Source organism: Pan troglodytes, chromosome 10 (assembly GCF_028858775.2).
Source record: "Pan troglodytes isolate AG18354 chromosome 10, NHGRI_mPanTro3-v2.0_pri, whole genome shotgun sequence".
NCBI lineage: Eukaryota > Metazoa > Chordata > Mammalia > Primates > Hominidae > Pan > Pan troglodytes.
The window spans coordinates 119,541,576-119,568,362 of NC_072408.2; the positions used below are offsets into that span (position 1 = coordinate 119,541,576).

General features: G+C 42.6%; 1 protein-coding gene across 7 annotated transcripts in view; it reads left to right on the forward strand.

Annotated features, from left to right (window-relative positions):
* RPH3A (rabphilin 3A) overlaps positions 1-26,787 on the forward strand; it is a 320,776-nt gene that overhangs the window by 130,545 nt on the left and 163,444 nt on the right. For 2 of the 7 annotated variants that reach the window (XM_063786059.1, XM_054663615.2), the window contains one exon: positions 5,192-5,273. The exons of the other annotated variants lie outside the window; for them this stretch is intronic. The gene's annotated coding sequence lies outside the window, so the exon portion shown is untranslated. The remainder of the gene's footprint in view (positions 1-5,191; positions 5,274-26,787) is intronic. 7 annotated transcript variants of the gene reach the window in all.

Genomic DNA, 26,787 nt, shown 5'->3' on the forward strand with positions numbered 1-26,787 from the left:
TCAGCCTCCTGAGTAGCTGGGACTGTGTGCCACCACACCCAGCTCACTTCCTCTTCTTCTTCTTCTTCTTCTTCTTCTTCTTCTTCTTCTTCTTCTTCTTCTTCTTTCTTCTCCTTCTCCCTCTCCATCTCCTTCTCCTTCTCCCTCTCCCTCTCCCTCTCCTTCTCCTTCTCCTTCTCCTCCTTCTTCTCCTTCTTCTCCTTCTTCTCCTTCTTCTCCTTCTTCTTCTTCTTCTTCTTCTTCTTCTTCTTCTTCTTCTTCTTTCTTTCTTTCTTTCTTTCTTTCATTTTTTTGTAGAGAAAGGGTCTCACCATGTTGCCCAGGCTGGTCTCGAACTCCTGGGTTCAAGGGATCCTCATGCCTTGGCCTCTCAAAGTGCTGGGATTATAGGCATAAGCCACCATGCCTGACATGTATTTGTATATATATAACCTACTGCATATAGCCTATTGTATTGTCTTGCACATTTCTTTATTTAAATAATAAAGTATACTTATCCTTCTGCAACTAGCTTTTTTCACTCAACATCAAGGTCGAGACTCATTCATGTTGATCTGTGTCCCTCTAGTTCAATGTTATTTTCAAAAACCAAGTAGCTGAAAGGATTTGTAGTAAAATCAACAGTGTGTAGAAAAGAGAGCATATTTCTTTTTTACAATCTTTTCCCCGACCATCAAGCCAAGCTTGTTTCAGTCCATATTTTTGGAAAATATTTGTATTGAAAGAGATTACACAAGATTTGCAGGAAAAAAAAAAGCAGCCTAACAATAAACAATGGAGCTGTGTGGCTGTTTTGAGACTCATGCTTTTGCCAGAGTAAGATAATTTCTTGGTACAAAGTCAGAAAAGAGTCCCACCAGCTGGCAGTGTCTGGCATATGGTGGATGTTCAATAAATATTTGTTCCGTGAATAAATTAAAGGGGAGAGGCACCCAATTTGAAAGGACTCAAGGGATGGTGTAAGTGAGGTCTGAGCTAAAATCAGTTTTGTTCTTTGTTTTGAATTAGTTATTGTTACAGGAGGGGAAGGAGGCTTGGATGAGAAATGAGAGAATTGAATTCATGAGACCAGGCAGCTGGCTTCAGTGGCTGAGATGTGGGTTCAGATTCTGACATTTATTAGGCGACCATGGCCAAGTTGCCTAATATCACGGTGTGCCTCAGTTTCCCCACCTGTAAAATGGGTGTAATAAGAGGGTCCCCCCTCATGGGATAACATGAGGCCTATAAGTGGTTGGTACATGAAGTGTGTGGCACACGTTCTGGTCTCTAATAAGTGCTCAGAAAATGTCATTAAGATTCTGTCCCAATGTGTCTATCCCATGGGTTCAGAAGGCTGGACAGGGCACGAGCAGCCTCCTAGATATTGCAGACCCCTGGGAACAGCCATCCTTTAGGAGGGTGCCTGTATCTGGAAGTTGGATCATCTAGTCACAGCAGTGCACCTTGAGGCAGGGCTTTAAATGTCAAAGAAAATGGTTTAGGATGTGATTCATGAGGCGAGGAGCTGATGCACACAGGAAGATGTCAGAAGACATACAGGTTACTGTGAAGGACTCAGGGTGCGTGCAGGAGCCAGGCTTCGCTCTAATCAAGCAGAATCAGCTTGCACAGTCATCAGCGTTAGTGTGCCTATGGGAGAACAGAAGGGGCAAAGCCTTGTTTGCGTTTTGGGTCTAGGTCTCTGGGTTGTGCAGGGCTGAAGGGGGATAGCTATATTATTTGCATATTGCTGAATAAGAGGCATTTGATTGAGTTGCTTGTGAGAAAGTATAAAAGCCCAATTATGTTATTTTCAAGTATAGGATTTTCTCTTTCCATCTTTCCTGGGCAGTAAAGAGAGCCTTTAAATTAATTCAGGGCAGACTCATAGGTTTTGTCTCATAGGGCACTTGGATTGATTGGAATCGATGGAGTGATGGTTGAGGATTTAAGGCCACACTCAGGCTCTGCAGGAAAAGTGCTACGGTTGATTAGCAATGTCTGCCACAAGGAAAGGCTAGTAATGGAATGCATGCTGCATATCAACCATCCACATATTCATTTAAAGTATAGCCGGTCTATTTTTGCTTCTATACTTTGCTCATGTTTCTTTCTCTTTTTCTAAAATTACTTCCCTTTTCTTCTCTGCTGATCCAAATCCTTTTCCTGCATCTCCATCCAATTTAAGTTCCACCTCCTCCAGGAAGCCTTCTCTGATATATCTAATCTACACCGATTTCTCCTTACAATTCTTAGTGTTTGTACTATTTAATGAACATTTATATTAACATCATTTTTCCATCTCTCCATATGCTTTTACCACATGAATCTTCTTTCTGAATTTCAAGCATATGAGGTTTGCTCCTGCCTTAGTACCTTTGAACCAGCTCTTCCCTCTACCTAGAGCACCCTTTCTCCAGGTGTTCACTTGCCTAGCTCCTTCTCATCATTAGCTCTCTACTGAAATGCCACTTCCTTGAGGAGCCCTCCCTGAAACCACTCCATATAAACCCCAGACCCTCTCTCTGTCCTATGACATTGTTATATTTTCCTCAAGGTACTTACTGCTGCTTGATAACTTCTTATTGATTTGTTTGCTTATTTATGTATTGCCTTTTCCTCTACCCCTCTCCACTCAAATGTAAGCACCATAAGAGCCGGGACTCTCACTGTTTTCTTCCTTATAATATTCCTAGCATCTACAATGGTGCCTAGCATTAGAAGGTAACCAAATAATAGTTGAATCAATGAAGGTCTTAGGACATTATTTGCATTATGTGAAGACTTTAATTTGTATGTAATGATTAAACTTTTCTTGGCTGTAGATTTTTCTCTTCCCACCTACATGGTGAGCTCACAGTGGGCAGGGACCAGTCATATACCCCTTGGCATTCCAGAGCAGCTGTCATGATGTTACCGGAAAGGGGTCCCAATCCGGACCCCAAGAGAGGGTTCTTGGATCTTTCCCAAGAAAGAATTCAGAGTAAGCCCATACAGTAAAGTGAAAGCAAGTTTACTAAGAAAGTAATGGAATAAAAGAATAGTCCTGAGGGCTGTTGGTTGCCCATTTTTGTGGTTATTTCTTAATTATATGCTAAACAAGGGGTGGATTATTCATGCATTTTCCAGGAAAGGGGTGGGCAATTCTCAGAACTGAGGGTTCCTCCCATTTTTAGACTGTATAGGATAATTTCCTGATATTGCCATGGCATTTGTAAACTGTTATGGCACTGGTGGGAGTGTCTCTTAGCATGCTAATACGTTATAATTGGTGTATAATGAGCAGTGAGGATGACCAGAGGTTACTTTTCTTGCCATCTTGGTTTTGGTAGGTTTTGGCCACCTCCCTTACTGCATGCAGTTTTATCAGCAAGGTCTTTATGACCTGTATCTTGTGTTGACCTCCTATCTCATCTTGTGACTTAGAATGCCTAATCTCCTGGGAATGCAGCCCAGTAGGTCTCAGCCTTATGTTACCCAGCCTCTACACAAGATGGAGTCACTCTGGTTTGAATGCCTCTGACGATGGGGTACTCACTAAATATTACTGAATGACTGAATGAAGGAGCAGAACAGTATGTTCAGTGAGCATCCATTTGTATGAGTTAGAGTCCTGGTTTGCCTGCTTTAACAGTGGCATTCAGAAATATATAAATTCATTTCTTTCTCATGTAATAGTCTCTAGATACAGGAGGATGGATGCCTCTGCTATCTTCACATATCACTTCTGTCTCTGGGTTCAAGGCATTGGCTCCAGTTCCGGCTCTCTAGCCAGCAACACAAACATTCTGTTAAAGGCACAAGTTGGAAGGGCACATCTCACTTTCACCCATGTCTCCTTGGCCACACCAAGTCACATGCCCACACCTAGCTGCAGTGGAGGCTGGGAAATGTAGTCTCTGGCTAGGCAGCCATGTTTCCAGCTAAAACTTTGGATTATTATTGAATAGGGGAGGAAAGATGTTGGGGGACAATTAGCGGTCTCTGCCCATAACAGTTCAATTTGATGAAAATTTATTATTTTTTCCTGTGCTAAGCATGGCACTGGACACTCTGGTGAGCACAGGTACACATTGGGCATATTCCCTGTCCTGTAGAAGTCTATAGCCTAGTGGAAAAGACAAGCAAGTAACTCTAATTCTTGGAGCTTTGCCTGGAGTAAGAGTTGATTAAATGAATAATAGTAAACATCAATCGCTGTGGACTTACTATGTTGGAAGGCACTTTGTGTTCTTTGTCCCATTTAATCCTTATAATGGCCTATAACGTAGCCCCATTTTCCAGATGAGGCTCACAGAAGTATTTTAAGATATTTTGGATTTGTGGATGGTATAATCAATTGAAGGGCTAATCTTAATTTGTTTAGTTTTTATTATTTCTAAATTTATAGATAGTAAAATTCACTCTTTACAGTACACAGTTCTATGAGTTTAGACAAATGCATAGTGACGTAACCACTACCTCAATCAAGATACGGAACCACCACCCCCATTCCAAATTCTCTCATGCTGCCCGTTCTCTCACCCTCAACCTCTGGCAACCATTGATCTGTTCTTCATTCCGATAGTTTTGCCTTTTCCAGAATGTCATACACATGAAATATTGTAATATATATTAGGTTGGTGCAAAAGTAATTGCGGTTTTTGCCATTACTTTTAATTATATATATTTTCTGTGTTATATATAATATATATGTAATATATCCCTTTGAATCTGGCTTCTTTCATTTTGCATAATGTATTTGAGATACATCAATGTTTTTGTGTATATTAGTAGCTCATTCCTTTTTATTGATCAGTAGTATTCCATTGTGGTTTGTTTATTCATTCTCTGGTGGAGGAACATTTTGGTTGTTTCCAGTTTGGGGTAACTGTAAATAAAGCAATTACAAACATTTGTGTACTGGTTTTGTGTGAATATAGGTTTTCTTTTTTTTTTTTTTTTTGGGCAATACCAATGAATAGGATTGCAGGTTTGCATGGTAAACATATGTTTAACTTTATCACAAATTGCCAAACTGTTTTCCATGGTGGGTGTACCATTTGTATTTCCCCCAGCAATAGATGAGGGTTCTAGATGCTTCATGTCCTCGCTAAGTCTTGTCATTGTGTTGTTGTTGATAGTCACTTTAATAGGCATGTAGTACTGCTACCCATTTAGAAAGCATTTTGACCCTGCTTTGAAGCATGGCTGTTTTTCTCTTCTCCAGGCAACGTTCGTTCTACATAATTCAGCACCAGCTTAGATTCTCACTATCAAATTGAACCCTTTCCCCTTTGCTATCCACACAGGTAAGGGTAAGGGGGAATTTATTTTTCCTACTAACTGTGCTGGCTAGTGCAGTTCTTAGCTTTCCCAAGGAAGGAATGACTTGAGAAATAAATTCATTCTAGCCCAGGGCTTGAGAAAGATCTGCCTTCAATTAGCCAGCAGTATATGTTGACCTATTCAAACCAAACCATTATGACTCAGGTTGCATTAAGTTAAAAACATATTTAAATCCATATTTGGATTATGAAAGCAAATGGAATACATCAAGGGCTCCATGAATAAGTAACATTTTCATATTTTCTTAAAGGACAAATGTAGAGAAGAAAAGAAAAATTTTCTTCCCAGGGAATTATGTCTAAAGTCTATAACAATGATTCCCAAATGGGGGATGGGGTGGGGGTGGGGTGCAAATCAGAGCTGTCAAAATTACTAGTGGCAGAGAGTGTTTCATTACACATGCATACACACTCTTTCTCCCCAGGAGGATTCTGACCCTTCCATAGGGGAGTGTGGGCCCTTTCCTTCAGCTGAGAACTATTGCCACTGCGCATTGCTGAGGGGAGTAGGTTGTATCTACTGGCCATGTTGGGGCAGAAAGAAGGTGGAGACTCTTCTCTAACATTGTAATTCAATGCAGGGGTGGCAAAGAAAGCAACATGTGATTCTCTCATTCCAACTTCAATCCATTGGTAATGGCTGCCTGTAGCTCTGCATAGAGGAAGATAGCAGCCTCTTCAGGCTTAGAAGGAAAGAGAGCAGGAATTGACTGGTGATGTTTGCCATGGGCACAAGCCAGCTGATATTCAGATTTGTGCCATGTGTTTGCTGTCCTTGAAATAAGAATCTTCTGAAGATCTTTGGTTTCTTTCTTCTCACAGAATTTATGATTCCACCTTAATGTTGGTAAGGCTTCATCTTGGAGATGGTAATAAATTTGTAATGCTCTGTCCAGTGGTTTTCACCTCCCAGGGGTCATTTGGCAATGTCATTTTTCGTTGTCACAAATGGAGGGGTGCTACTGGCATCTGGCGGGTAGAAGAAAGCTGCTAAATATCCTACAATACACAGGGCATTCCCCTAAAACAAAAAATTATCATCTTCAAATGCCAATAGTGCTGAGGTTAAGAAACCTTGCTCTATATCCTCCACTGTTTCCTAGGATTATCTCCTAAATATATATCTTGAGATCTGACACTGGTAGAGAAATGGGGAAGTCAGACAGGAATGAGAAGGCATTCAATAAAGGACCCATTATCAAACCATCCACCAGAGATTAATCCTGCAAGGAAACTCTGAGTCAATGTAGAACGCATACCTCAGTTATCCCATCTGAGAGGTGAGGGAGCTGGGATATTTATGCACCAATTCCCCATGGTCATTACTTGAAGGCTGTTCCCAAATGACATTTTGAGAGCACCATTTATTCCCCAATAATAGCGTGCATTGTGCTGTATGTAAGAGCTTGTCTAATGGTCTTCCCCAGTAGATTGAACACTCCATGAGGGCAGGGACCATATCTATCTTGCTTATCATCATAGCTCCAGCATGTATGCAGACATTCAATAAAGGTTTGTGGAATGACTAAATGACTAACAGCCTCTTTGGGATAGGTTGATCTGCATACAAGAATGGCATGCAATAAATTAGGGCAGTTGACTGATACATTTTGACTATGGGGTAAGAGGTTATAACAGAGAAGATGGGAGAAGTTGACCAATCTGTTTTCTTACGTTTGATTAAGGGATTGCCCATCTTGTCATACTGATAGAAGCCATATTAGATACTGCTGCAGAACTTTGTGTATGCTGAATCTCACCACCACCTTGTTTTTCTATCTTTGTTCATTAGTCTTCCTCCTCACGTATCACCTGCTTTCTTTTCTGAGTCAGTTTAACTTCGAGCCTATAGCTTTTTTCTTTTCTTCCTTCTCCCCATTGCACCAAAATAATGTGAAGAAAAAGACAAGTCAGAATTTCTGTCCCCACAACATATTTCAGGCTCATTCTGCACTCAGGTTGTTTTCTGAATCTCTTTGTTATGGCAGAGAAGCAGATTGAAGTTTGAGATTGACAACTGTCTCCTCTCCATGATTGGCAGTGAGACCCTTGTGTGTGTGTGGTATGTGCACACGCACGTGTGCTCATGCATCCATGCATGTGTATGTGTGTCTTTGGAGATTTCAGGAGGAACTGATTAAATCCTGCAAAGTTCAATGTCAGACTGAATATTTTCATGTGAGGTAATCAAGCTAGGCATCTGAACATAATGATAGATGACATGGGGGCCAGCCAATACATCTTAGGCTATCAGACTGTGGCAGGCAGATGATGTTTTCCACATGTTGGTGGCCATATTGTTTCTTTGTTCTGTAAATATTGGTAGCTCATGCTAAATTAAAAGAACAAGATTTTCCTTCCAGTTTTAATGAAGATTTATGATAACCAGGAGACAGTAAATTATGGTGTTTGTGTCAGTTAGCTATTGCTGTGTAACAAACCACCTCTAAATCTCAGTGACGTGCAATAAATGTTTGGTTCTTGCTCATAAGTTTGCAGGTTGGCTGGAGTGATTCTCTTTCATTTGTCTCTTATCCTTTTCCTGGGACTAGTAGGCCATACAAGGCATGTTCTTTTCTTGGTACTGGCAAAATTTAAAGAAGGCAAGCCCAACTGTGCAAGCATATTCCAATCCTATGCTTGTGTCACATATGCAGGTGTCATATTAAGCAAGTCAGAGCACATGGTTGAGCCTGAAGTCAAGAGGTGGGGAAGTACACTTGGTCTTTTGTGGGAGGAACTCAAAGTTACATGGCAAAGGGCATGGTTACAGGAAAGGATGAGGAATTGGAGCAATGGTTCAGTCTATCACAGTGTGTAGAGCTTGGGTTATGGAGTCAGAAAGACCTGGATTTAAACCTTTGCTCCTCCATTTACTAATTATGACTTGACCAAATGACTTAGCCTCTTTAAACTTTGGTTTCTCATCCATCTGACAAATAGTTATAATAATGGTATCCACACTTCAGTATTGTTGAGAGGGTTAAATGAAATGATGCATGTAAGCTACCTAGCATAGTTGCTGGCACACGGCAAGTGTTCAATAAATTTCAGCTAAAAACAAAGCTCTAAATAGTAGGATAAGCTCCTCCAGGGGTGTGGATATGAACTAGACATCTACTCTTGACATTAGCCGCCATGGAAATTACTCCTCCATTGCCCTTCCTGGAATTTCAGGGACCTGAAGGAGTTGGTGAATCTCCAAATATGCCTAGCTTAGGTCACAAGAAATGATCTGAAAGGATCTGAGCCTTGGAAAAGGAAGAATGTTAAACTTTAAATTGATCAGCAGAAAAATATACAACAGCATTTACTCAGGATAGCAATATTTCAGGGAAGCAAACAGATGGAGGGCCAGATTGTGAATATATCAGACTCCAAGGAATCTATTAGAAAACATTAATGTACTTGTTATAGTTAAATATTTTAAATTTGTTGGGCTGACAATTATAAGCAAAATAATATCCCTTTATTAAAAAATTAAAGTAGCCTACAGTATTATAGAGCAGTAAGATTAGATAATGGATTTTTTTTTTTTCTGGTGGTGATCTACCTTCCTTAGATATTTCAACTCAATGGCAAGAGCTGCTAATCTCAGTAGTGCATACTTATTGGAACCTACCGTAGCAATGGTAATTGCATTTGAGATATGGCCACATTAGATGTTGTAATCCCAAGTTACATATGACCCAATGAAAAGAAAATGATAAGGCAGCTGGCAAGTGGAGCTTTTAATACTTCTTATCCAGAAGTTTATGTCTCCAATTTTCATGCATTTCCAAGTTCCATTAACAAAAGAAAAAAACCTCTTATTAAGTAGAATAGAAATGGATTTTAAAAGTAGGAGTGAATCTCCCTTTCCCCAAACTCTTTTGAGATAAATCTGTCTGCACCTATGGTAATTTGATGAATGGACTTTATAAAGGTGTATAGAATGTCAGGGCTGAAAGGGGCAGAGAAATTTTCCATCCCCACTCCTCTTCATTTACAGAGGGGAAGACTCTTTGCCCTGGAAATGGATTGAAGGTTGATTGGGAGAGCTTTTGCTCATTAGGCTTGGATTTTTATGGCTAGCTCTCCTACCTCCCATCATGCCTCAGAGATCACATGAGAATTGGTTATTGGAATTGTTTCCTTTGGGAAAGAATGCATAGCTCTTCAGAGATGGTGTCCTGATCAGGTTCTGTAGGTAGGCATGAGACTAAATGGGCATGGGCCAAATACAAATTCTTATTCAGGAGTAAAGAATTCTGGTTGTCAAAAGGCTTTATAAATAGGTGGTTTAATAATGTAAAAAATATGATTTCATCTGTACTTTCTAAGGAATGTTGTAGAATACTCTACTAGTTGCCTAAACTCCATATTCAGTCTACTTCTTCATCAGTAATGGACTCCTGTGTTGTTGGTGGGCATCAATACACTCAGCTGAAAATTGTATTTTCCAACTTCACTTGTGGACATGAGTGGCCAGTGAAATGTAAGTAGAAGTATTGTTGGTGCTTCCAGGAAATTTCTTTAAGGGAGGCTGGGCCAAATGGGAGATAGGAACCCTTTGGCCATTTCCTTTTCTTCAGTTCTTCCTTCCTGAAATGTAGATGTTGTGGTTGGGGCTGCAGCAGCTATGTTGTCACCATGAAGCAATCTTGAAGATGAAAGCCACATGTTAAAGTTGGCAGAGAAGAAGGCTAGAAACAGCCTGGGTTGCTGGTGACTTTGTGGGGCTGCCACAGCAGCCTGGTACTCTCCACCTCTGGACTCATTTTATATAAGATGTAAAATAAGCTCTATCTTGTTTGAGTATTATTTTGGTCCTGTTAATATGCTGCTAAATTGAACCTTAACTGATATCAGTGTCAAGGAGACACACTTATTAGACACTAAGAGAAGAACTATGAGGATCAGTAGGGAAAAGGGGGAGACAGAGGAAAAATAATAACTTTACAATTTGCCGAAATTGTTCATCTATCTCATTTCTCTGATCTTGTCTGATGATGTTGGTATGTATATACAGTTGGCCCTTGAGCAGTGTGGGGATTAGGGGAACTGACAACTCCCTCCCCCTGTACAGTAAAAAATGTGTATATAACTTTTGGTTCCCCCAAAACTTAACTACTAATAGCCTACTGTTGACCGGAAGCCTTACCGATAACATAAATAGTCAGCTGACACATATTTTGTATGTGATATGTATTATATACTGTAGTCTTACAATAAAGTAAGCTAGAGAAAAGAAAATGTAATTAAGAAAACCATAAGGAAGAGAAAATACATTTCTAGTACTATACTGTATTGATCTATACTGTAAGTTTACATAGTCTGTTTACAAGATGAATCATCTGTCTGAAATGGTGGGCAACTGCAGCTGCAGACCTCAATCCAAGATACATATCCTGCAACTCGACTTTTTCTTGTAATGCCACGACCTTTCTCTGCTTCTTGGGAGCACTTCCAACATCACTAATGGCATTTTGTATGGGTCCCATGGAGTTATTCAAGGTTTATGGTATTGCACCAAACACGATGAAAAATCCACGAGAACTGCTAGAGATCACTTTTTACTATGATACGCAATTTACTGGAGAGCTATACTGTTCACTTGGAGATGATTATTGTCACATGGCGTTTTAGGTGGATACTCTCAACACTTGAGCTCACTGAAATAGCAATAGAAGGTGGCTACAAAATTATTACAGTAGTACAGTATGGACGACAGTTAATGTTATGCAGTTATGGTTTAATATTGCATATTTACATATCTCTCAACTGCCAGTTGTGCCATGTATGCATTGTAAGTATTTGTGTGCAGAAGTTTTAGTAAGTTCTAAATTTGTGTAATGGATTTGTGTATATTTTATGGTAACAAATAATAAAATACTCAAGTATCTATTATATTTTATGCATTTATGACATACTTTTTCTTAAATTTTTTTGATTTTTTTTTTTTTTTTGGAGACAGTATCTATCTAGCTCTGTCATCCAGGCTGTGCAGTGGTGCGATCATGGCTCACTGAAGGCTCATCCTCGCCGGCTCAAGTGATCCTCCTGCCTCAGCCTCCTGAGGAGCTGGGACCACAGGCACATGACACCATGCCTGGCTAATTAAAAATAATTTTTTTGTTTGGTAAAGACAGGGTCTCACTATGTTGCCCAGGCTGGTTTTGAACTTCTGAACTCAAGCAGTCTTCCTGCCCCAACCTCCGAAAGTGCTGGACTTACAGGCATGAGCCACTGTGGCTGGCCAATATTTTTAAAATATTTTTCGGCAGTTTATCTTCAAGTTTATTCAAATGGTTGCAGATCTCCAAAAAATTTTTCCAATATATTTTTTGAAAAAAAGTCATGTATAAATGAACCTGCACAGTTCAAACCCATGTTGTTCAAGAGTCAACTGTATATATATTGCTGTTCCTGCTTTACAGATGAGGAAACAGGCTCAGCAATATCAAATGCTTGTTTGTAGGTTTATAGTCACCAACCAGGTTATTGTTGTCCATCACTGTGTTCTCAGTGCCTAGGACAGTGCCTGGCACATAGCAAGTAAGCAGTACATATGTTTTGATGAGGCTGAGCACGGTGGCTCACGCCTGTAATCCCAGCACTTTGGGAGGCTGAGCTGGGTGGATCACTTCAGCTCAGGAGTTCAAGACCAGCTTGAACAATATGGTGAAACCCTGTCTCTACTAAAAATACAAAAATTAGCCAGGCGTGGTGACACGTGCCTGTGGTCCCAGCTACTAGGGAGGCTGAGGCAGGAGAATCGTCTGAACCTGGGAGGTGGAGGTTGCAGTGAGCCGAGATTGTGCCACCGCACTCCAGCCTGGTGACAGAGCGAGACTCTGTCTAAAAAAAAATTGGCTCATGCCTGTAATCCCGGCACTTTGGGAGGCCAATGTGGGAAGATCACCTGAGGTCAGGAGTTTGAGACCAGCCTGGCCAACATGGTGAAACCCCGTCTCTACTAAAAATACAAAAATTAGCCGGGCATGGTGGCATATGCCTGTAATCCCAGCTACTTGGGAGGCTGAGGCAGGAGAATTGTTTGAACCTGAGAGGCGGAGGTTGCAGTGAGCTGAGATCGTGCCACTGCACTCCAGCCTAGGTGACAGAGCAAGACTTTGTCTCAGAAAAAAAGAAAAAAAAAAAAACGTTTTAATGGATAAATGCATCTTCTGCTTTTGAGGGGGCATTTTCCCCACGACCTCATTGTACCACTTCCCTGACTTCTTGAGAAAGTGGTGGAGAAGAGGGGAAGAGGGGAGAAAGGAAAGGAGCGTTTGTGATGCCAAGTGGGAAAAAGGCCCCCATCAGCTTTCTTGGAGCCTGAGCCATTGTTGGTTGAGACAGTGTGAATCGTGGTAGACACCAGTTGTTTTGCTCCTTGCATCTTTTCATCTTTGCTCTAGTAACATCTCCTCGATTAGCCGCTTGGGGGTGCTTCAGGTGACATCTGCTCTGTCCTCTACTCAGGAGTGGGAAACAAATTTAGTGTGACCAATCAGAGGTTGGTGTTCTTCTGGCCACGGTGATTGGTTCAGGGAGAGACCCGTGATCAGATCGGAGCTACCTGCCATGTGATGACTTTAAAATTATTTTAAAATTTTGATATATTTAGGGAAGATGAGTGTAGTTTTTGTTGTTGTTGTTGTTGTTGTTGTTTTTGAGACGGAGTCTTGCTCTGTCGCCCAGGCTGGAGTGCAGTGGCGTGATCTCGGCTCACTGCAACCTCTCCCTCCCGGGTTCACGCCATTCTCCTGCCTCAGCCTCACGAGTAGCTGGGACTACAGGCACCCGCCACCACGCCCGGCTAATTTTTTGTGTATTTAGTACAGACAGGGTTTCACCGTGTAAGCCAGGATGGTCTCGATCTCCTGACCTCGTGATCCGCCCGCCTTGGCTTTCCAAAGTGCTGGGATTGCAGGCGTGAGCCACCGCACCCAGCCTTTTTTTCCGGGGGGGTGGGGGGTATACTGGGGAGTGGGGGATGGAGTCTTACTCTGTTTCCCAGGCTGAAATGCAGTGGCACAGTCTTGGCTCACTGCAACCTCCACCTCCCTGGTTCAAGTGGTTCTCCTGCCTCGGGCTCCTGAGTAGCTGGGATTACAGGTGTGTGCCACCACACCTAGCTAATTTTTGTGTTTTTAGTAGAGACAGGGTTTTGCCATGTTGGCCAGGCTGGTCTTGAACTCCTGACCTCGGGTGATCTGTCCGCCTCAGCTTCCCAAAGTGCTGGGATTATAGGCATGAAGGTGTGATTTCTTACATGCATATATTATCTGGTGGTAAAGTCTGGGCTTTGAGTGTACCCAGCACCCAAATAGTGAACACTGTATTCACCCCTCTCTAATGATTCTTGAAATATACCTTTATTATGAAAATTTGTAAACCAACAAAAAGCAGAAATAATACTACAGGGAACCCCCAAATACCCATCACCCAGATTCAATAATTATAAAAGTTTGGCCATACTTACTTCATTTTTCCCCCTTGTTTCTCTTATTCCTAAGATTTTTAAAGCAAACCCAGATATTTGCCATTTTATCTCAAAGTATTTTAGTTTGCATCTCTAAAATATAAAGGCATTTTTCTGGCTGGGTGCGGTGGCTCATGCCAGTAATCCTAGCAATTTGGGAGGCTGAGGCAGGCGGATCACCTGAGGTCAGGAGTTCGAGACCAGACTGGCCAACATGGTGAAACCCTGTCTCTACTAAAAATACAAAAATTAGCTGGGCGTGGTGGTGCATGCCTGTAATCCCAGCTACTTGGGAGGCTGAGGCAGGAGAATCACTTGCACCTGGGAGGCAGAGGTTGCAGTGAGCCGAGATTGCGCCACTGCACTGCAGCTGGGGCGACAGAGCCAGACTCCATCTCCAATAAATAAACAAATAAATAAATAAATAAAATAAAAAAGAAATGGGAACTGAGGCTTTCTCAGGTAAGGTGACAAATCTAGAAATAAATCAGCGTTCACCTATTATCTTCACTCTTGGCTCCCTGAGCAGAATTTTAGACCCTAGTATCAAATTAGACAATTTTAATATCAAAGAGACATATCGAAGAGGTGTTGTGTTTTATCAATCCCACGTGCTGCAATTACAGGTGGCACATGCCTGTAATCTCAGCTACCTGGGAGGCTGAGGCAGGAGAATTGCTGGAACCTGAGAGGTGGAAGCTGCAGTGAGCTGAGATTGCGTCACTGCCCTCCAGCCTGGGTGACAGAGCAAGACTCTGTCTCAAAAAAAAAAAAAAAAAAAAAAAAAAAAAAAAAAAAATATATATATATATATATATATATACACATACACACACACACACATACACACACAGACACACACACAGACACACACACACACATATATATAGGCATTTTCTAACATGACCACTACCATAAGACTTTTGCTGAAACTACTGAGAAAATGATAGGCGTTTCTTTCCCATGGAAAGAAACTTAAACTTAAGTTAAAACTTAAACTTGGAGGGATAGAACCCTGAAAATACTGGGAGCATTGCATGGAGTCAAAGAATAAAATCAAGTAGTGAAGTCAGTCTAGGGATTAGAAAGAAAAGAATCTTGATTATATAGTTTGTGTTCCTAGGTTAAACCTTGCCTGAAGACCACATTAGTAACTTAAATGAAACCACACAGTGTCTATTTCACTTAAGCCAGTTTGAGCAGGGTTCTTTTGTTCACAACCAAAGAATGTCTTCACTGATTTAGAAACCACTAACTTTTCTCCTGGGATGACGATTTCTTCCCCTACAATAGCTTGTCTTGAAGCCAGACCTCAGCCCAATAGTCCAATATATAAAAACCCGTGAATATGTAAAGTAGACCTACTGAAGAAGAGGAAAACCAAATTACTCCAGAAAGGCACCAGTTTTCTCCTTCATACTCATGTTCAAGGGGGAAGGCTTGATGTGGGTTTACATTCAAATGCAAGTAAGATCCTTTCAAGGGTGGGTGCTGTGTGTGGATTTTTAGTCTATTCTAGGTACACAATTTTCCTTCTATGCTGGGAACAGAAGGTGGGAAAGTGGCAAATCATGGAAGCATGGCAATTTATCACCAGTTTCCTTTTGTGTTCTCAAGCCACTAGACTGGGGGAGGACCCTGCCCCAATTTTGTGGGGCAAAGTTGGCAGATCCCAGCTTTAATTTCTCTTTCATGTTTTCATAGCATCTTGAAATGCCTTTTAAGCTTCTATTTTTTTTTCCAATTCATCCTTTGGCAGGAGGACCATAACCCTTATAATCATGGACAGGCATCAAATGAACGCCCTGAACTTGCATGCAAAAATGTTTTGTGTGTGTTTATATAAGCATTTTTCTGGCTGTCATAACTTTCAATAGGAAACCAAAATGTTCTCAGAACTATAAAGAGTTAAGACTCAATGCCTTCTAGGTGGTTATTAAGTATTAGACTGTTCCCGGTATTTAACCTTAAAAGAATTTACCACCCACCTTGGAGGTGGCAGAGTGTTACTGACAAAGCCAGTCCCCCAAAAGATGGGGTCTTTCCTTGTTTGGTGTCATACACCAAACAAAACAAATATACAAAACTGAAAGAGCATGTCAAGCAGTGGTGACTTTATTGGATGGCTATGGAATTGAGAAGCAGGAGCATGGCTCACAAACCAACTTCTTAACAGGGGAGGGGTGAGGGGGTTAAAATATACCATTTCTCTAATGAAAGTTTGGGATACTAGAAGCAAGGGGAGGAATATTCATGTCTTTTCTGGAAATGGGCAGGGAACTTCCTAGAACCAGAGCGCTGTCTTCCTTTTTGTCTTTTTATGGCTTCTTCTGGTCATTGTCATAGTGATTGTCAACTGTCATGGTGCTAGCGGGAGTGGCTTGGGAACACAAAAAGTGTCACTTAGCATGGAAATGAGATGATAATGGAGCCTGAGATCTTTTTGAAGTCATTTGGTCAGCAATTTTGGTTCTAACCGGTCTTAGTTGGTCTGATTACAAAGGGAACTTTTTTTTTTTTTTTTTTGAGATAGGGTTTTGCTCTGTCACCCAGGCTGGAGTGTGGTGACACAATCATGGCTCACTGCAGCCTTGACCTCCCAGGTTCGGTTTCCCTCCTATTTGGTGGCACATACCTGTTGACCCAGCTAGGAGACTGAAATCCTCCTATCTCAGTCCCCTCGCTGAGTCTACCGGTATGTGTGTCATCAAGCCTGGCTAATTTTTGCATTTTTTTGTAGAGACAGGGTTTCACCATGTTGCACAGGCTGGTCTTGAACTCCTGGGCTCAAGCAATCCACCTGCCTTGGCCTCCCAAAGTGCTAGGATTACAGGCATGAGCCGCTGCACTCGGCATACAAAGGGAATTTTTTTTATCGCAGGTGTCTTGTTTCTTAAAGATAAGCAGAGTTAGGACAGGGTAGAAATTCAACTATGTCACATAGCCATTTCACTGGGTAACAAGAGGAATCCACTAAAGTCCTAAATATTGACTAGTTGCTTTAATAGAGTGGAGGAAGGTGAACTGCTAAGCTTGATACATAACTCGTAATCCAGTTAGCTGCAGTTTTACCCATACCACTGGCTAAAAAGCCAAAGGGCCTTGCTTTCCATTGTGATTCTGCTACTCACATCCTGCATGGACATGGACCTGTTATTTAGCCTTTCTGTGTGTTATATGTTGAATTATTCCCCCAACCCTGCCAAATTCATAGGCTCAAGTCCTAACCCCTAATACCTCAGAGTGTGACCTTATTTGGAAATAGCGTTGCAGATATAATTCATTCCAGTAAGGTTATAGCTGGAGTATGATGGGCCCCTAATCCAATATGACTGGTGTCCTTATAAAAAGGGGGAAAACTGGACATGTACACACACACACACACACACAGAGAGAACACCATGTGAACATGAAGGCAGAGATTGGGGTGATACAGCAGAAACCAAGGAATGCCAGTGATTTCTGGCAACCACCAGATGGAACAGATCCTTCCCTTACAGCTCTCAGAAGGAAGCAACCTGGTCGACACCTTGGTCTTGGACTTCTAGCTTCCGATTGTGAGACAGTGCATTTCTGTTGCGTAAGCCACCCAGTCTGTGGTAGGGTGATCCTGCAGCCTGAGCAGACCAATGCACTGGTTGAGGTCAACACGGAGATGCACCATCAGACTTGCTGTCCAGCTGCAGGGAGTGCAGCCAACTGATGGTCTCCAGCTGTTAGCCCCATCAGGGGTAGCCTCAGCTGCAGAAAGCCAGCTTGCCCAAGGTCATGCCTTTCTCTGGGAAGTCAGTGTCTGCATCTGAGCCAGGTAGGGGTATGATATAAAGGCTTGGCCATGTCAGCCCAATGCTGGAAAACCTCCAGGGACTGTATTTGCTGCAGAGCTTCTCATGGGGTTGGCTGAGGCTGTGCAAGGCCAGCGCGTCCAGCATCTCTCTCCGCCCAATCCTGCTTCCTCCTTGGTCCTTTTATAAGTGTTGATCCCTAGGAAATATTTTGCACCCCAAACTCCATTTCAGTGCTTGCTTTTGGAGACCCCCAAGTGGTGACATGGGGTTTTAACTTTCTCATCTACAACCCGTGAAAATACCTGGCCGAGACGGTCAGTTAACCAACGTAATTGGAAGCAGACTCTGGCCATTTCCATCCCCATGCCACTGAAGAAGGAAACAAGAGCCATTGAAAGGGCTTCTGATGCCACAGAGCAAAGAACATCCCAGGAAATGAGGCCAGCCCTGGCCATTGTTCCAGGGCTGGCTTATAGGGCACACTGGGGCTCAGATCTCTGTAATTTACCAGCTCTTGTAGGCTGCTACAGCCTCCCTGGTGACTGGCTGAACAGAAAGGGGGACATTGCATTGCTATGAAATTCTCTGCAATTTCCTATAAGAAAAGAGCTGAGCCGTGTTCCAGAGGGATCCTCTCTAGGAGCTCTGTGTTAGAGTTGGCTGTGTTTTGAGATGCTAAATATTGTGGATAGGAGGAGAATGAAGTGTTTTACAGTATGACAGGTGGGAAGTTCTAAGTTCTATAGTTCATTTCATTTTATGGTGTGTGTGTGTGTGTGGATCAGAGAAAGAGAGAGAGTGGGAGAAAGAGAGAGAGAGGAGAGAGAAAGAGAAAGAGGGAGAGAAGAATAAGTCAATGAATACATGTATAAGTTTCCATTCTCTGTTTTTGTGAAGATTCAATATGTGGTATGTTAGGCAGTCCAGAAGTGACAATCATTTTATACATCCTTCAATGCATGCTAATAAATGCCAGTCCACAAAATATATGACCTATTATGCAGCTTTTGAGCCTCAATAAATGTCCAGCTCTCTATTTCTATTAAATTTAGAGGAAATGCCTGTCTTCTAAAAGCTTAATCACCTGTGAATGCCTTTGGGAGACTTTGTAACAAATGGCGAATCAGAAGAAGCTTTCTTAATTTCCTTTATTCCAATCTGCTCTGTTGAAGAGGCCCTCAACAGCCTCCTGGGTTTTTTCCTGGCCTGTGCAGTTTGTGCCATCTCGTCCTTCCTCTTACTTCTAATTTAGCAGTTTCAGATACTAGTATTATGTCAAACCCATTTGGGGGATTTTTCCCTTGATGACTTTCTAATTAAATCGTCTACAAAAATGACATTTAATTATGGAGACAGGTGTTTTGTTTTTCTTTTTTGATCCCAAAGACAGCAAATATTTCAATCAAATTGGTTCAGTCCTTGTGCATTTTTCTCTCCCTTTCTCTTGCCCAGTGAGATGCCCTGCCTCCCCAAAAAATCCATAAAGAAGCTACATAATTTGTGTGTTTTCTTGATTCTTTTGACAGGCTTTCAGTGGGCTGGGAAGTCTCGGGCTCATTTCTCAAGTTCCAGCTTTGATCAGATAACTATGTTTGATTAAACATCCTTTTAAACTCATTATCAGCTCAGCAATGACTTCTTTCAAAATGACCTTTCTGATGATCTAATCGCAAACAAGCATTTCTGGAGGCATGAACTTCAGTGTTCTCTGATTGGTGTCCTTGGTTCATGGTGGGTCCTGTGGAGGCTTCTCAGAATGATGCCCAAGGGAAAAGCTGGGTTCTGGGGTGTCAGGCCACTCTCTATTACCTTGGCTACTTCTGAGAGCTGGACTCACTTTAGAGACTCAGTTTGGAGGTGGAGGATGAACACACTCATTTCCAAAGATTTAGAATCTCAGGCTTTGAAGTCCAACACACTTGGGCTGGCATCCCCGCTCTCCATTTGCTAGCCATGTGATCTTTTGGGCCTTGTATTTCTTACCCGTAACATGGGATTAATAATTCCTACTTTCTGGGGTTGTAGTGAGAATTCGATGAGTCCATACATGTGAATGCTCTGGGCACCCTCATTAACGCACGCTGGGTTCCCCAAGAAATGGCTTTGTGGGGAGATGAACGTGCAGGATGTTTAATAAAGAGAGCTCTTGGGATCCACCCTAGTGGGAAGGAGAGGAAGGGAGCAGAATAAGGTAGTGGGAAACATTGAGCTGCAATGGGGGTCCAGTCATTGCTTCAGCTGACCCCACAGAGCCCTGGAGCTAGAATGGCCCTCGAGAGGTGTCCTGAGTTGGTTCAAGATGGTCAGGCCTGTATACTCAGCATTTGTTGAGTATGGGCCACCCTGGGAGGTGTGTGGCTTTGGGTAAGGTGGCTCTGCAGTTGACACAGTTTGCTCTTCCTTGAAGGTGGATCTAGAGTGTGTAACTGTAATCATCAAAACCCTCAGTAGATGTTGGCTATTGCTGTCATTAAGAGGAGTAAAAGGAAATTGGACTTTGGGGATGTTTTTCTCTTCTGTAAGATGCAGACCACTGTCTGATTTGAATATTGCATTACAGTTATCAATTTAGTCATTCATTTCACAAATATGCATCAAGCTGCTCCTGCAATGAGCTGGGCACCGTGCTAGGCTCTGGGACACCTCCCCTGGCACTCATGTGTCTCATGTTTGAGATAAGAACCTCATGCTCTGCAAGTTTCAAGCATGAGCCTGTGCTACAGACAAGGAAACAAGCTCCAAACACACCTGCACAGATTTGCACACACACCCGTACACACACACCTGCACACGTACCTGCATATACACACAACTGAACACATACTTTCACACAAATACCCACACACATTCCTGTGCATATATACCCATACTGGCACGCACATATCTGCACACATACACCAGCATCACACACACATACAGCATTAAGAGTTGGTTGTGAGGTGTGTTAGGCCTTCTTGGAAGCAGACACATAGTTAGGGGTGCAAGAGGCTTACTGGGGGTTAATGCCTGTGAAAGATAAAGGAGTTGTAGCAGGAGTGTGCAGGGGAAGCCTTCAGCTCGTGATGCAGGCTTGAAGTGTTGGCCCACCCAACAGGGAGCTCCCATCAAAAGACAGCCCAATGAAGAAGCCTCGAATTGGTCAGAAGTGACGAGGCCTTAGTACCCCTGCCATGCCCAGTCATTGACTGGGGCTACCTGAAAAGAAGGTGTCTTGGTTCAAATGCTGCAGCAGATCCTGAAGGTTCTCCTTGCAATGGAAGGAAATTCTTTCCTAAAGGAAGATAGAAGCAGCACTTCTCTGAGGCTGCCAAGTGAGGATTAAAGACAAGCGGATGTGCAAACAAGAACCCAGCACAGAGTGGGCATGGCAGATGCAGAGAAGGATCTGGATGACTTTTCCTTTCCTTCTACCTTTTCCTCATGTGGTTTCATAATTTCTAGCAAAGAATAGGAGAGTGTAAAAGGTCATGCAGCTTTAGGTGGCTCTGGTAACAATAATATTATTACTATGTTAATCTATTGAATGTTTATGAAGTGCCAACCACTGTACTAAGGAATTTACATCTGTGGCCTCTACACAGCTCTTTGAATTAGATATCTTATTATTCTCATTATACAGATGAAAAAAACGAGGTCCAAAGGGGGAAGTCACTTGCCCAAGTACAGTCATGAGCTGCATAATGATGTTTTGGTCAAAGATGGACCTCATATATGATGGTGGTCCCATAAGATTGTACTACCATATTTTTAGTGTACCTTTGCTATGCTTAGATATGTTTAGATACACAAATGCTTACCATTGTGTTACAATTGCCTACAGTGTTCAGGACAATAACATGCTGTGCAGGTTTATGGCCTAAAAGCAATAGGCTGTACCCTATAACCTAAGTGTGTAGTCAGCTATACCTCTAGGTTTGTGTGAATACACTCTATGATGTTCACACAATGACCAAATTGCCTGAGAGCACATTTCTCAGAGCATATTCCCATCGTTACGTGACGTATGACTGTACATGGCGAATATCAGTCCAAGTGTTACCTGAAAGGGGTCCTAATCCAGACCCCAAGAGAGGGTTCTTAGATCTTGCTTAAGAAAGAATTAAGGGTGAGTCCATGAAGCGGAAGCAAGTTTATTAAGAAAGTAAAGGAGTAAAGAATGGCTACTCCCTAGGCAGAGCAGCAGCTTGGGCTGCTGGACTAAGGATATTTATTTCTTGATCATATGCTAAACAAGGGGTGGATTATTCATGAGTTTTCTGGGAAAAGGGTGAGGAATTCCCAGAACTGAGGGTTCCTCTCCTTTTTAGACCATATAGGGTATCTTTCTGACTTTGCCATGGCATCTGTAAACTGTCATGACACTGGTGGGAGTGTCTCTTAGTAGGCTAATCCATTATAATTAGTGTATAATGAACAGTGAGGACAACCAGAAGTCCCTTTTGTCACCATCTTGGTTTTGGTGGTTTTAGCTGGCTTCTTTACTGTATGCTGTTTTATCAGCAAGGACTTCGTGACCTGTATCTTGTGTTGACCTCCTATCTCCTCCTGTGACTCAGAATGCCTAACCTCCTGGGAATGCAGCCCAGTAGGTCTCAGCCTTATTTTACCCAGCCCCTATTCAAGATGGAATCACTCTGGTTCGAACACCTCTGACACAAGCTCCCAAACCGAAACTCTTCTCTGACTGCCATTTGCAGTCCTGGGTGTCACAGAGCAGAGATAACAGCCTCGGGAAAATCGCCCAAGGAAGAAACACAATTTAAGAGCTTAGTATTGATTATCCTGGCTGACAGCAAAAATGGCCAATGGCCAGATTCACTGGGAGGTTAAACTCTGGGAAGCTGTAAGGCTTGTAAATTCCACTGGGACCCTAAAGCACTTTGCAGGGAAGTCAATAGAAACAAAAGGAAAAGGCATGGAGAGATGTCGGGGAGAGAACCTTAGAAACTTAATTTTGAGTGTGTGAGCCTCTAAGAACTCAAATTAGGTAGTCTTCTTACCTCCCTCATTAAACCTAGCAGAAAAAAGCCTCTTCCAGATAAAAATGTCTAGAAATGCCCCAGGGCAGAGGTTTGGAAACCTGCTGTGCTCTTGCCTGCTGGAGTTAAGATTTCCGAGGGAGGACATGCCTTCGTTACTGCCATGTCAGCGGAGGCTAATTGTTTTTTGAATCTGTGCCTGGCAGAGCCTGGGAAGGAGAATGACACTTTGCACTTGAGCCTGCCAGAGTTAGGCACCCAGAATTTAGGGTTCACTAGACGCTGGGACAGAGACGGTGTGGAGCAGCCTGGCTTCATGGTGTCCTGACCTTGATCTTCCCCACCTCCCCCCAAGCCTTTCTTCAGTTCTGACCTGCTCATTGTCCACTCTGCTCAAATACCTTAAGTAGCTCCTTATTGCTTAGAGGATGAAATTTAGGCTGCTCCATGGACCCACTGGGATCTATTCCTACCCTACTTTATTACTCATGCTACACGATTCCCATTTGAGAGAACATTGTTCCCATTGTTCCCTGCGAGGACATCCTGAGACATGTTCTCTAAACGTGCCTTGCCCTTTACTTTCTTCTTGACTTTGCATAGGCTGTTCCCTCTGCCTGGAATGCTTTTCCCCCTCTTCTAAACCCCTACACATCCTTAAAAGCCCAGCTCAAATTTTTCTTGACTTTGACTCATTTACAGTGGGGTTTCTCAACCTTACCACGTTTTGGACACTTCTTGGTTGTGGGAGCTTTCCTGGGCATTGTAAGATGTTGTGTACTACCCCTGACCTCTATGCACTAGATTCTAGTGGCACTACCCCCACCAGTTGTGACAACTGAAACTACCTCCAGACATTGCCCAATGTCCCTGAGGGACAAAACCACCTCTGTTTGAGAACCATTGCTTAGCCAGTGTTTAGCAGCTTCTTCATTGTTTACCTGACACCTTGTCCAGGGGATCTTGTCTCACTGTGTTGTACTTATTTGCTTTCTGACTGTCCCGTCACTGGACCAAAAGCTCCTTCAGGCTGGGACTTTGTCTTCTTCAGCATCTTGCATTGGCCTGGCACATAGTAAGTGCTGCATAAATATTTGGTGAACACGTGGAGAAATGAGACACGGAGTGTGAGCACTGCAGCTGTCTAGAAATGTGCTATTTCATAAAGCCAAGGGCAATTAACGACCCTTGGGATAAGAACAGTGACCACCTCATGGGACTGTGCATATTAAATGCCTTAAAGATTTAAAGCTGTCAGAATAGGGCTGACGCATACTAGGTGCTTAATATATGTTAGCTACTGTTGTTATTGTTATTTTTCTCACTCTGGGGCTCTCTCTTTCAGAAAGGCTTGCAATTTGAGGGTAACCAATGGCAGGCAGACATGGATAGGTGGACATAGTGGGGGAATCTCTCTTGAGGCTCAACATATGTAAATTTAGGCTACTTAAAAAAAAGTACTCCTGGCCGGGCACAGTGGCTCATGCCTGTAATCCCAGCACTTTGGGAGGCCAAGATGGGAGGATCACTTGAGCCCAGGAGTTCAAGACCAGCCTGGGCAATATAGTGAGACCCAGTCTCTACAAAAAATACAAAAATTATCTGGGCATGGTGGTGCACGCTTGAGATCCTAGCTACTCAGGAGGCTGAGGTGGAAGGATGGCTTGAGCCTGGGAGGTGGAGGTTGCAGTGAGCCGAGATTGTGCTACTGCACTCCTACCTGGGTGATAGAATGAGACCCTGTCTCAAAAAAAAAAAAAAAAAACAAAACAAAGCAAAAAAAAAAAAAAACAAAAAAAAGCTACTTCTTTATAAAGTGAGTTGTTAATAGATATTATGCTAAGGGATGAATATACAGACATAGTGGATGAGATTGAGGACCGTGGACCAGACTGTTTGAGTTGGAATCTTGAGTCCATGGCTCACTTAGCCTCAGTTTCCCCACTTGTAAAATGGGGATAATAATATGTACCTCATAGGGTTATTATCAAGGTGGAATGAATTCTTGTATATAAAACAACACATAGTAAGACTCTATGAGTCTATCACCATCATTATTATTATTATTTTTAGATGTATTCTTGAATGATAGCTCCCAAATGGATCTTCCCCAAAGGGAATCTGGAATATTCGAGGACTGTTTGGATAGCATAGACATGCCATGACTTCCCATTTCAATCCCAGACAGACATGGCTAGTTGATCCTGCAGTTTTTTTCCCCTCTGAGCCATAGACTCCTCCTCTAGGCAGCCACCACTAATCGATTACGGTATGAACACTGTTTGCATCATTATTCTTAGGGATCACCATTAAGTACTGGGGGAAGGTGCATAGACCCAGGGTTAAGGACGTGAAGAAGAGTTTCCCTGGACCGAGTCCAACAACTGGAAAAAGACTGGGCCTAAATCCACACAGAGAGCTACTAAAAGTGTTGTCCATGGACCGGTGCTGGTCCATAAACTGTTGCTGGTCTGTGAGGAGCTAAGTACCAAAATTGTTATTAGTGTCTTACTTTCCTGAGGCTGCTTTAATAAGTTACCACAAACTGGGTGGCTTAAAACAACAGAAATGTATTCTTACAGTTCTGAAGTCTGAAGTGGAGCAGTAGTGAGGGCTGTGCTCCCTCTGAGACTTTGGAGAAGTCCTTCCTGGTTTCTTTCAGCTTCTTTTGGTTCCCAGCAATCCTTGGCATTGCTAGTCGTGTAGCTTTGCCTGAAATCTCTGCCTTTATCATCACGTAGCCTTCTTCCTTGTGTATATCTCTGTGTGTTCATTCCTTTTCTTTTTTAGTTAGTTAATTAATTTATTTTTTTTTAGAGACAGGGTCTCACTCTGTCACCCAGGCTGGAGTACAGCAGTGTGATCTCAGCTCACTGCAGCCTCAACCTCCTAGGCTCAAGTGATCCTCCCACCTCAGCCTCCCGAGTAGCTGGGACTACAGGCGTGCATCACTCTTTCCTTTTCTTATAAGGACACACATTTTTGGGTTTATGGCCCACCCTGATCCAGTATGTCCTCATCTTAACTAATGACATCTGCAGATACCTTATTTCCAAATAAGGTCACATTCTGAAATTCCTGGTGGACATGCATTTTGCAGGGGGTACTACTTAACCCACTAAGGGAGTAAGCACTTTCTAGACCACATTTTGAGCAGCATTTAGATGGTTCTATTCTCTGCCATCTCCACTGCATGGGTGTAGAAGGGGGCGGGAAGGGTCCCCTGGAAGGTGAGTGGTGGTGTTTTTTGTTTGGGGAGCTGCACTACCTCCAGCTCAATCAAAAAGAGCAGATGACTCACCGGATGGTTTTGTGCTGAACAAATTAAACCCGTCCCATCACAGCAGAGCAGTTCAGCCAACTCCATGCTGAACTTGTGCCCATATCATACATTTCATAATCCTAATTGTGGCTTGCATTTCCCTTTTGCCTTCCAAACCAAAGGCTCATCATAACAGATCTGCAAGCCCTGGGAGTTGGGTTTGTTTGCCTAGGTATTTGGTTTTCTCTCTTTTTTCCCCTAATGAATAATTTTCTAATGAAAGCAAAGTAGGGTTGCAGTATGAGGTAGATGCATGCACGAAGGAGAAGAGGCCAGAATAAACAGACTTTGCAGGATCTCCAGGTATTCCTTCCCAGGGAGCAGCTTGTAACTGTTAATGAACTTGGATAGGTTTGCTTGAAAGCCAAGAGGTCTCTGAGAGAATACCCAGGATAGCTTTGAAGATGTGATTGAGGAATTCACATTTCTTTTCTGCCAACCCTGCCTCCTCAAGAGGACACCCAGCTTGTAAGTGAAGTGATAGTTCTGTGAGTTAAATGAGAAATCTGTAGGTTACATAATGTTGTTGATGGCAATGGTAGGAATTAGGTCTATTTTTTTTGAACACCTGCATGAACTCAACTGCTCTCTAAATTTTAGATCAACTTTGTGAAGTGTGTAATTCTATCCTCCATTTTCCAGTTGAGGAAACTGAGGCTTAGGGAGGTGAGGTCATTTGCTTAAAGTCACACAAGGAGCCGTCACCTGAGCTGGGGTTGGAACTCGTGCCTGTGGAAACTCATGCCCTTATGCCTGCCCTTAACAGGGAACATTGCCCAGAATCTGAGAAGGTCATCTGGCCTCCCCCATTTCCATATGGAATGACAGGTGTCACCTTGAAGAAATTTAGAGTTGGCTGTTACGTTCTTCCATGAAAGGAGCTGTGGTTTATTTGCTTTTGGATTAGACCTGGGTTCAA